A 12746-nucleotide genomic window follows, 5' to 3' on the forward strand; every position below is an offset into this window, starting at 1 on the left:
GTTGTTGGGTACCGCAAAGAGGCCATTGTTACGCCCACGTGGAGGGGACTAGTCGTTGACTGACCGGCAGGTCACTGGTGTGTGGATTGAGTGCTTTCCTCTATGGCCAGCATGTACAACTCATACTTACCTGGCAGGGGAGACACCATGATCATGAAGGTGGTTCACCCTCGGCGAGGCTCAGCCATTGCACCCCGTGCTTTGCTGACCCGGGCGAATTCCCCAAATGTGGGAATCTCGACTGCACCATTTTTGGTAGTGGGGGACTGCGTTCGCGCTCTCCCCTGATTAAGTGTTGAAAACATGCGGATAGTGCTGTAAAGGAGCCCTACCCTACCTGGAAAAACACCCAATGTGGCGTTTTGCCTGGCTCTCCACGCGGCCCCGGGGAGCCTTGTCACCCAGGAGGGGGAGGGGGTGGCCTGGGCCAGCCTCTAACGTGACTTCCGGGGCACGAGTGTAAAATCTTCAAAGTGTGGACAGCAGAAAGTCGTTTTGCCCGGCCCTCCACTCGGACCCAGGAAGCCTTGGGCCCCCACCGGGGTGCCAGGCCCGAAGCCAGCTAAACCCACGACCCGGCTCTCCATCCGAACCCGGGTACCTTTTGCCCTGCTCTCCACTCGGACCCAGGGAGCCCTGGTCCCCCACCGGGGTGCCAGGCCCGAAGCCAGCTAAACCCACGACCCGGCTCTCCATCCGAACCCGGGTACCCACTCTTAAGCACCCCCCCCCCGGAATCTTCACAATCTAACACCAGGTGCTGTAAGCTTTTCATTAACGCATTGGCTACTGCCATCTGCTGTATATGGGCCGTACCGGCCACCGCTGCCTTTGCTTACGGCCATACCACCCTGAACACGCCCGATCTCGTCCGATCTCGGAAGCTAAGCAGGGTCGGGCCTGGTTAGTACTTGGATGGGAGACCGCCTGGGAATACCAGGTGCTGTAAGCATTTTCATGTCGGCATACTGAATGAGCAATGGTCATTCATGAATGGCCATGCTAAACACTAGATCTTTGTGCACCACTAAAACGTTTTGCCCCCCAAAGCGCATAGGCCACGCCTACATCATTAAACCCCACCCTCAATCCGACAGGCCCCGCTTTCAACCCGGACACCCGCTCTTAACCACCCACCCAAGACGCCTTAAACCCAGCCGCGGGGGCACAGGGCCACCTCGGACTGTGAAAAAACGCATGTGCTGTTTTGCGGAGCTGCCCACGCCAAGTGTGTGCGTGCACGCGCGCCGTTAAGCGCTTGACCGGCGCGGCTAGAGGCTTTGCCGGCCGCTGTGTCAAGCGGGTAGAATTACTCGGGTCTCTCTTCATGACGAATAAGCCTTTCGCCTTTTACTAAAGACTTCCGTGGAGAGGGACGTTGATGAGTTATGGATATTTTTGGAAGGCCTTGCCCATTGGACAAGGCCAGCTCAGCTGTTGAAGAAAATGACATGGAGCACGGTGGTGCGCTCGGTTGTCTTGAGTGCAAATAGGTGTGAGCGCTTTAACTAATAGTATCGAAGGTTCTCAAAATGCGTCAAAGTCTTAATATCTACAAGCTCACATACTGCCACTGTGTCTTGTGTGTGTGCTTAAAGGGGACATTTTAAGACTTGGTTGTTGGGTACCGCAAAGAGGCCATTGTTACGCCCACGTGGAGGGGACTAGTCGTTGACTGACCGGCAGGGCACTGGTGTGTGGATTGAGTGCTTTCCTCTATGGCCAGCATGTACAACTCATACTTACCTGGCAGGGGAGACACCATGATCATGAAGGTGGTTCACCCTCGGCGAGGCTCAGCCATTGCACCCCGTGCTTTGCTGACCCGGGCGAATTCCCCAAATGTGGGAATCTCGACTGCACCATTTTTGGTAGTGGGGGACTGCGTTCGCGCTCTCCCCTGATTAAGTGTTGAAAACATGCGGATAGTGCTGGAAAGGAGCCCTACCCTACCTGGAAAAACACCCAATGTGGCGTTTTGCCTGGCTCTCCACGCGGCCCCGGGGAGCCTTGTCACCCAGGAGGGGGAGGGGGTGGCCTGGGCCAGCCTCTAACGTGACTTCCGGGGCACGAGTGTAAAATCTTCAAAGTGTGGACAGCAGAAAGTCGTTTTGCCCGGCCCTCCACTCGGACCCCAGGAAGCCTTGGGCCCCCACCGGGGTGCCAGGCCCGAAGCCAGCTAAACCCACGACCCGGCTCTCCATCCGAACCCGGGTACCTTTTGCCCTGCTCTCCACTCGGACCCAGGGAGCCCTGGTCCCCCACCGGGGTGCCAGGCCCGAAGCCAGCTAAACCCACGACCCGGCTCTCCATCCGAACCCGGGTACCCACTCTTAAGCACCCCCCCCCGGAATCTTCACAATCTAACACCAGGTGCTGTAAGCTTTTCATTAACGCATTGGCTACTGCCATCTGCTGTATATGGGCCGTACCGGCCACCGCTGCCTTTGCTTACGGCCATACCACCCTGAACACGCCCGATCTCGTCCGATCTCGGAAGCTAAGCAGGGTCGGGCCCGGTTAGTACTTGAATGGGAGACCGCCTGGGAATACCAGGTGCTGTAAGCATTTTCATGTCGGCATACTGAATGAGCAATGGTCATTCATGAATGGCCATGCTAAACACTAGATCTTTGTGCACCACTAAAACGTTTTGCCCCCCAAAGCGCATAGGCCACGCCTACATCATTAAACCCCACCCTCAATCCGACAGGCCCCGCTTTCAACCCGGTCACCCGCTCTTAACCACCCACCCAAGACGCCTTAAACCCAGCCGCGGGGGCACAGGGCCACCTCGGACTGTGAAAAAACGCATGTGCTGTTTTGCGGAGCTGCCCACGCCAAGTGTGTGCGTGCACGCGCGCCGTTAAGCGCTTGACCGGCGCGGCTAGAGGCTTTGCCGGCCGCTGTGGCAAGCGGGTAGAATTACTCGGGTCTCTCTTCATGACGAATAAGCCTTTCGCCTTTTACTAAAGACTTCCGTGGAGAGGGACGTTGATGAGTTATGGATATTTTTGGAAGGCCTTGCCCATTGGACAAGGCCAGCTCAGCTGTTGAAGAAAATGACATGGAGCACGGTGGTGCGCTCGGTTGTCTTGAGTGCAAATAGGTGTGAGCGCTTTAACTAATAGTATCGAAGGTTCTCAAAATGCGTCAAAGTCTTAATATCTACAAGCTCACATACTGCCACTGTGTCTTGTGTGTGTGCTTAAAGGGGAAATTTTAAGACTTGGTTGTTGGGTACCGCAAAGAGGCCATTGTTACGCCCACGTGGAGGGGACTAGTCGTTGACTGACCGGCAGGGCACTGGTGTGTGGATTGAGTGCTTTCCTCTATGGCCAGCATGTACAACTCATACTTACCTGGCAGGGGAGACACCATGATCATGAAGGTGGTTCACCCTCGGCGAGGCTCAGCCATTGCACCCCGTGCTTTGCTGACCCGGGCGAATTCCCCAAATGTGGGAATCTCGACTGCACCATTTTTGGTAGTGGGGGACTGCGTTCGCGCAGTTCCCCTGATTAAGTGTTGAAAACATGCGGATAGTGCTGGAAAGGAGCCCTACCCTACCTGGAAAAACACCCAATGTGGCGTTTTGCCTGGCTCTCCACGCGGCCCCGGGGAGCCTTGTCACCCAGGAGGGGGAGGGGGTGGCCTGGGCCAGCCTCTAACGTGACTTCCGGGGCACGAGTGTAAAATCTTCAAAGTGTGGACAGCAGAAAGTCGTTTTGCCCGGCCCTCCACTCGGACCCAGGAAGCCTTGGGCCCCCACCGGGGTGCCAGGCCCGAAGCCAGCTAAACCCACGACCCGGCTCTCCATCCGAACCCGGGTACCTTTTGCCCTGCTCTCCACTCGGACCCAGGGAGCCCTGGTCCCCCACCGGGGTGCCAGGCCCGAAGCCAGCTAAACCCACGACCCGGCTCTCCATCCGAACCCGGGTACCCACTCTTAAGCACCCCCCCCCGGAATCTTCACAATCTAACACCAGGTGCTGTAAGCTTTTCATTAACGCATTGGCTACTGCCATCTGCTGTATATGGGCCGTACCGGCCACCGCTGCCTTTGCTTACGGCCATACCACCCTGAACACGCCCGATCTCGTCCGATCTCGGAAGCTAAGCAGGGTCGGGCCCGGTTAGTACTTGGATGGGAGACCGCCTGGGAATACCAGGTGCTGTAAGCATTTTCATGTCGGCATACTGAATGAGCAATGGTCATTCATGAATGGCCATGCTAAACACTAGATCTTTGTGCACCACTAAAACGTTTTGCCCCCCAAAGCGCATAGGCCACGCCTACATCATTAAACCCCACCCTCAATCCGACAGGCCCCGCTTTCAACCCGGACACCCGCTCTTAACCACCCACCCAAGACGCCTTAAACCCAGCCGCGGGGGCACAGGGCCACCTCGGACTGTGAAAAAACGCATGTGCTGTTTTGCGGAGCTGCCCACGCCAAGTGTGTGCGTGCACGCGCGCCGTTAAGCGTTTGACCGGCGCGGCTAGAGGCTTTGCCGGCCGCTGTCGCAAGCGGGTAGAATTACTCGGGTCTCTCTTCATGACGAATAAGCCTTTCGCCTTTTACTAAAGACTTCCGTGGAGAGGGACGTTGATGAGTTATGGATATTTTTGGAAGGCCTTGCCCATTGGACAAGGCCAGCTCAGCTGTTGAAGAAAATGACATGGAGCACGGTGGTGCGCTCGGTTGTCTTGAGTGCAAATAGGTGTGAGCGCTTTAACTAATAGTATCGAAGGTTCTCAAAATGCGTCAAAGTCTTAATATCTACAAGCTCACATACTGCCACTGTGTCTTGTGTGTGTGCTTAAAGGGGAAATTTTAAGACTTGGTTGTTGGGTACCGCAAAGAGGCCATTGTTACGCCCACGTGGAGGGGACTAGTCGTTGACTGACCGGCAGGGCACTGGTGTGTGGATTGAGTGCTTTCCTCTATGGCCAGCATGTACAACTCATACTTACCTGGCAGGGGAGACACCATGATCATGAAGGTGGTTCACCCTCGGCGAGGCTCAGCCATTGCACCCCGTGCTTTGCTGACCCGGGCGAATTCCCCAAATGTGGGAATCTCGACTGCACCATTTTTGGTAGTGGGGGACTGCGTTCGCGCTCTCCCCTGATTAAGTGTTGAAAACATGCGGATAGTGCTGGAAAGGAGCCCTACCCTACCTGGAAAAACACCCAATGTGGCGTTTTGCCTGGCTCTCCACGCGGCCCCGGGGAGCCTTGTCACCCAGGAGGGGGAGGGGGTGGCCTGGGCCAGCCTCTAACGTGACTTCCGGGGCACGAGTGTAAAATCTTCAAAGTGTGGACAGCAGAAAGTCGTTTTGCCCGGCCCTCCACTCGGACCCCAGGAAGCCTTGGGCCCCCACCGGGGTGCCAGGCCCGAAGCCAGCTAAACCCACGACCCGGCTCTCCATCCGAACCCGGGTACCTTTTGCCCTGCTCTCCACTCGGACCCAGGGAGCCCTGGTCCCCCACCGGGGTGCCAGGCCCGAAGCCAGCTAAACCCACGACCCGGCTCTCCATCCGAACCCGGGTACCCACTCTTAAGCACCCCCCCCCGGAATCTTCACAATCTAACACCAGGTGCTGTAAGCTTTTCATTAACGCATTGGCTACTGCCATCTGCTGTATATGGGCCGTACCGGCCACCGCTGCCTTTGCTTACGGCCATACCACCCTGAACACGCCCGATCTCGTCCGATCTCGGAAGCTAAGCAGGGTCGGGCCCGGTTAGTACTTGAATGGGAGACCGCCTGGGAATACCAGGTGCTGTAAGCATTTTCATGTCGGCATACTGAATGAGCAATGGTCATTCATGAATGGCCATGCTAAACACTAGATCTTTGTGCACCACTAAAACGTTTTGCCCCCCAAAGCGCATAGGCCACGCCTACATCATTAAACCCCACCCTCAATCCGACAGGCCCCGCTTTCAACCCGGTCACCCGCTCTTAACCACCCACCCAAGACGCCTTAAACCCAGCCGCGGGGGCACAGGGCCACCTCGGACTGTGAAAAAACGCATGTGCTGTTTTGCGGAGCTGCCCACGCCAAGTGTGTGCGTGCACGCGCGCCGTTAAGCGCTTGACCGGCGCGGCTAGAGGCTTTGCCGGCCGCTGTGGCAAGCGGGTAGAATTACTCGGGTCTCTCTTCATGACGAATAAGCCTTTCGCCTTTTACTAAAGACTTCCGTGGAGAGGGACGTTGATGAGTTATGGATATTTTTGGAAGGCCTTGCCCATTGGACAAGGCCAGCTCAGCTGTTGAAGAAAATGACATGGAGCACGGTGGTGCGCTCGGTTGTCTTGAGTGCAAATAGGTGTGAGCGCTTTAACTAATAGTATCGAAGGTTCTCAAAATGCGTCAAAGTCTTAATATCTACAAGCTCACATACTGCCACTGTGTCTTGTGTGTGTGCTTAAAGGGGAAATTTTAAGACTTGGTTGTTGGGTACCGCAAAGAGGCCATTGTTACGCCCACGTGGAGGGGACTAGTCGTTGACTGACCGGCAGGGCACTGGTGTGTGGATTGAGTGCTTTCCTCTATGGCCAGCATGTACAACTCATACTTACCTGGCAGGGGAGACACCATGATCATGAAGGTGGTTCACCCTCGGCGAGGCTCAGCCATTGCACCCCGTGCTTTGCTGACCCGGGCGAATTCCCCAAATGTGGGAATCTCGACTGCACCATTTTTGGTAGTGGGGGACTGCGTTCGCGCTCTCCCCTGATTAAGTGTTGAAAACATGCGGATAGTGCTGGAAAGGAGCCCTACCCTACCTGGAAAAACACCCAATGTGGCGTTTTCCCTGGCTCTCCACGCGGCCCCGGGGAGCCTTGTCACCCAGGAGGGGGAGGGGGTGGCCTGGGCCAGCCTCTAACGTGACTTCCGGGGCACGAGTGTAAAATCTTCAAAGTGTGGACAGCAGAAAGTCGTTTTGCCCGGCCCTCCACTCGGACCCAGGAAGCCTTGGGCCCCCACCGGGGTGCCAGGCCCGAAGCCAGCTAAACCCACGACCCGGCTCTCCATCCGAACCCGGGTACCTTTTGCCCTGCTCTCCACTCGGACCCAGGGAGCCCTGGTCCCCCACCGGGGTGCCAGGCCCGAAGCCAGCTAAACCCACGACCCGGCTCTCCATCCGAACCCGGGTACCCACTCTTAAGCACCCCCCCCCGGAATCTTCACAATCTAACACCAGGTGCTGTAAGCTTTTCATTAACGCATTGGCTACTGCCATCTGCTGTATATGGGCCGTACCGGCCACCGCTGCCTTTGCTTACGGCCATACCACCCTGAACACGCCCGATCTCGTCCGATCTCGGAAGCTAAGCAGGGTCGGGCCCGGTTAGTACTTGAATGGGAGACCGCCTGGGAATACCAGGTGCTGTAAGCATTTTCATGTCGGCATACTGAATGAGCAATGGTCATTCATGAATGGCCATGCTAAACACTAGATCTTTGTGCACCACTAAAACGTTTTGCCCCCCAAAGCGCATAGGCCACGCCTACATCATTAAACCCCACCCTCAATCCGACAGGCCCCGCTTTCAACCCGGTCACCTGCTCTTAACCACCCACCCAAGACACCTTAAACCCAGCCGCGGGGGCACAGGGCCACCTCGGACTGTGAAAAAACGCATGTGCTGTTTTGCGGAGCTGCCCACGCCAAGTGTGTGCGTGCACGCGCGCCGTTAAGCGCTTGACCGGCGCGGCTAGAGGCTTTGCCGGCCGCTGTGGCAAGCGGGTAGAATTACTCGGGTCTCTCTTCAAGACGAATAAGCCTTTCGCCTTTTACTAAAGACTTCCGTGGAGAGGGACGTTGATGAGTTATGGATATTTTTGGAAGGCCTTGCCCATTGGACAAGGCCAGCTCAGCTGTTGAAGAAAATGACATGGAGCACGGTGGTGCGCTCGGTTGTCTTGAGTGCAAATAGGTGTGAGCGCTTTAACTAATAGTATCGAAGGTTCTCAAAATGCGTCAAAGTCTTAATATCTACAAGCTCACATACTGCCACTGTGTCTTGTGTGTGTGCTTAAAGGGGAAATTTTAAGACTTGGTTGTTGGGTACCGCAAAGAGGCCATTGTTACGCCCACGTGGAGGGGACTAGTCGTTGACTGACCGGCAGGGCACTGGTGTGTGGATTGAGTGCTTTCCTCTATGGCCAGCATGTACAACTCATACTTACCTGGCAGGGGAGACACCATGATCATGAAGGTGGTTCACCCTCGGCGAGGCTCAGCCATTGAACCCCGTGCTTTGCTGACCCGGGCGAATTCCCCAAATGTGGGAATCTCGACTGCACCATTTTTGGTAGTGGGGGACTGCGTTCGCGCTCTCCCCTGATTAAGTGTTGAAAACATGCGGATAGTGCTGTAAAGGAGCCCTACCCTACCTGGAAAAACACCCAATGTGGCGTTTTGCCTGGCTCTCCACGCGGCCCCGGGGAGCCTTGTCACCCAGGAGGGGGAGGGGGTGGCCTGGGCCAGCCTCTAACGTGACTTCCGGGGCACGAGTGTAAAATCTTCAAAGTGTGGACAGCAGAAAGTCGTTTTGCCCGGCCCTCCACTCGGACCCAGGAAGCCTTGGGCCCCCACCGGGGTGCCAGGCCCGAAGCCAGCTAAACCCACGACCCGGCTCTCCATCCGAACCCGGGTACCTTTTCCCTGCTCTCCACTCGGACCCAGGGAGCCCTGGTCCCCCACCGGGGTGCCAGGCCCGAAGCCAGCTAAACCCACGACCCGGCTCTCCATCCGAACCCGGGTACCCACTCTTAAGCACCCCCCCCCCGGAATCTTCACAATCTAACACCAGGTGCTGTAAGCTTTTCATTAACGCATTGGCTACTGCCATCTGCTGTATATGGGCCGTACCGGCCACCGCTGCCTTTGCTTACGGCCATACCACCCTGAACACGCCCGATCTCGTCCGATCTCGGAAGCTAAGCAGGGTCGGGCCCGGTTAGTACTTGGATGGGAGACCGCCTGGGAATACCAGGTGCTGTAAGCATTTTCATGTCGGCATACTGAATGAGCAATGGTCATTCATGAATGGCCATGCTAAACACTAGATCTTTGTGCACCACTAAAACGTTTTGCCCCCCAAAGCGCATAGGCCACGCCTACATCATTAAACCCCACCCTCAATCCGACAGGCCCCGCTTTCAACCCGGACACCCGCTCTTAACCACCCACCCAAGACGCCTTAAACCCAGCCGCGGGGGCACAGGGCCACCTCGGACTGTGAAAAAACGCATGTGCTGTTTTGCGGAGCTGCCCACGCCAAGTGTGTGCGTGCACGCGCGCCGTTAAGCTCTTGACCGGCGCGGCTAGAGGCTTTGCCGGCCGCTGTGGCAAGCGGGTAGAATTACTCGGGTCTCTCTTCATGACGAATAAGCCTTTCGCCTTTTACTAAAGACTTCCGTGGAGAGGGACGTTGATGAGTTATGGATATTTTTGGAAGGCCTTGCCCATTGGACAAGGCCAGCTCAGCTGTTGAAGAAAATGACATGGAGCACGGTGGTGCGCTCGGTTGTCTTGAGTGCAAATAGGTGTGAGCGCTTTAACTAATAGTATCGAAGGTTCTCAAAATGCGTCAAAGTCTTAATATCTACAAGCTCACATACTGCCACTGTGTCTTGTGTGTGTGCTTAAAGGGGAAATTTTAAGACTTGGTTGTTGGGTACCGCAAAGAGGCCATTGTTACGCCCACGTGGAGGGGACTAGTCGTTGACTGACCGGCAGGGCACTGGTGTGTGGATTGAGTGCTTTCCTCTATGGCCAGCATGTACAACTCATACTTACCTGGCAGGGGAGACACCATGATCATGAAGGTGGTTCACCCTCGGCGAGGCTCAGCCATTGCACCCCGTGCTTTGCTGACCCGGGCGAATTCCCCAAATGTGGGAATCTCGACTGCACCATTTTTGGTAGTGGGGGACTGCGTTCGCGCTCTCCCCTGATTAAGTGTTGAAAACATGCGGATAGTGCTGGAAAGGAGCCCTACCCTACCTGGAAAAACACCCAATGTGGCGTTTTGCCTGGCTCTCCACGCGGCCCCGGGGAGCCTTGTCACCCAGGAGGGGGAGGGGGTGGCCTGGGCCAGCCTCTAACGTGACTTCCGGGGCACGAGTGTAAAATCTTCAAAGTGTGGACAAAAGAAAGTCGTTTTGCCCGGCCCTCCACTCGGACCCAGGAAGCCTTGGGCCCCCACCGGGGTGCCAGGCCCGAAGCCAGCTAAACCCACGACCCGGCTCTCCATCCGAACCCGGGTACCTTTTGCCCTGCTCTCCACTCGGACCCAGGGAGCCCTGGTCCCCCACCGGGGTGCCAGGCCCGAAGCCAGCTAAACCCACGACCCGGCTCTCCATCCGAACCCGGGTACCCACTCTTAAGCACCCCCCCCGGAATCTTCACAATCTAACACCAGGTGCTGTAAGCTTTTCATTAACGCATTGGCTACTGCCATCTGCTGTATATGGGCCGTACCGGCCACCCCTGCCTTTGCTTACGGCCATACCACCCTGAACACGCCCGATCTCGTCCGATCTCGGAAGCTAAGCAGGGTCGGGCCCGGTTAGTACTTGGATGGGAGACCGCCTGGGAATACCAGGTGCTGTAAGCATTTTCATGTCGGCATACTGAATGAGCAATGGTCATTCATGAATGGCCATGCTAAACACTAGATCTTTGTGCACCACTAAAACGTTTTGCCCCCCAAAGCGCATAGGCCACGCCTACATCATTAAACCCCACCCTCAATCCGACAGGCCCCGCTTTCAACCCGGACACCCGCTCTTAACCACCCACCCAAGACGCCTTAAACCCAGCCGCGGGGGCACAGGGCCACCTCGGACTGTGAAAAAACGCATGTGCTGTTTTGCGGAGCTGCCCACGCCAAGTGTGTGCGTGCACGCGCGCCGTTAAGCGCTTGACCGGCGCGGCTAGAGGCTTTGCCGGCCGCTGTGGCAAGCGGGTAGAATTACTCGGGTCTCTCTTCATGACGAATAAGCCTTTCGCCTTTTACTAAAGACTTCCGTGGAGAGGGACGTTGATGAGTTATGGATATTTTTGGAAGGCCTTGCCCATTGGACAAGGCCAGCTCAGCTGTTGAAGAAAATGACATGGAGCACGGTGGTGCGCTCGGTTGTCTTGAGTGCAAATAGGTGTGAGCGCTTTAACTAATAGTATCGAAGGTTCTCAAAATGCGTCAAAGTCTTAATATCTACAAGCTCACATACTGCCACTGTGTCTTGTGTGTGTGCTTAAAGGGGAAATTTTAAGACTTGGTTGTTGGGTACCGCAAAGAGGCCATTGTTACGCCCACGTGGAGGGGACTAGTCGTTGACTGACCGGCAGGGCACTGGTGTGTGGATTGAGTGCTTTCCTCTATGGCCAGCATGTACAACTCATACTTACCTGGCAGGGGAGACACCATGATCATGAAGGTGGTTCACCCTCGGCGAGGCTCAGCCATTGCACCCCGTGCTTTGCTGACCCGGGCGAATTCCCCAAATGTGGGAATCTCGACTGCACCATTTTTGGTAGTGGGGGACTGCGTTCGCGCTCTCCCCTGATTAAGTGTTGAAAACATGCGGATAGTGCTGGAAAGGAGCCCTACCCTACCTGGAAAAACACCCAATGTGGCGTTTTGCCTGGCTCTCCACGCGGCCCCGGGGAGCCTTGTCACCCAGGAGGGGGAGGGGGTGGCCTGGGCCAGCCTCTAACGTGACTTCCGGGGCACGAGTGTAAAATCTTCAAAGTGTGGACAAAAGAAAGTCGTTTTGCCCGGCCCTCCACTCGGACCCAGGAAGCCTTGGGCCCCCACCGGGGTGCCAGGCCCGAAGCCAGCTAAACCCACGACCCGGCTCTCCATCCGAACCCGGGTACCTTTTGCCCTGCTCTCCACTCGGACCCAGGGAGCCCTGGTCCCCCACCGGGGTGCCAGGCCCGAAGCCAGCTAAACCCACGACCCGGCTCTCCATCCGAACCCGGGTACCCACTCTTAAGCACCCCCCCCGGAATCTTCACAATCTAACACCAGGTGCTGTAAGCTTTTCATTAACGCATTGGCTACTGCCATCTGCTGTATATGGGCCGTACCGGCCACCCCTGCCTTTGCTTACGGCCATACCACCCTGAACACGCCCGATCTCGTCCGATCTCGGAAGCTAAGCAGGGTCGGGCCCGGTTAGTACTTGGATGGGAGACCGCCTGGGAATACCAGGTGCTGTAAGCATTTTCATGTCGGCATACTGAATGAGCAATGGTCATTCATGAATGGCCATGCTAAACACTAGATCTTTGTGCACCACTAAAACGTTTTGCCCCCCAAAGCGCATAGGCCACGCCTACATCATTAAACCCCACCCTCAATCCGACAGGCCCCGCTTTCAACCCGGACACCCGCTCTTAACCACCCACCCAAGACGCCTTAAACCCAGCCGCGGGGGCACAGGGCCACCTCGGACTGTGAAATAACGCATGTGCTGTTTTGCGGAGCTGCCCACGCCAAGTGTGTGCGTGCACGCGCGCCGTTAAGCGCTTGACCGGCGCGGCTAGAGGCTTTGCCGGCCGCTGTGGCAAGCGGGTAGAATTACTCGGGTCTCTCTTCATGACGAATAAGCCTTTCGCCTTTTACTAAAGACTTCCGTGGAGAGGGACGTTGATGAGTTATGGATATTTTTGGAAGGCCTTGCCCATTGGACAAGGCCAGCTCAGCTGTTG

Source organism: Electrona antarctica (assembly GCF_951216825.1).
Source record: "Electrona antarctica genome assembly, chromosome: 16".
Lineage (NCBI taxonomy): Eukaryota > Metazoa > Chordata > Actinopteri > Myctophiformes > Myctophidae > Electrona > Electrona antarctica.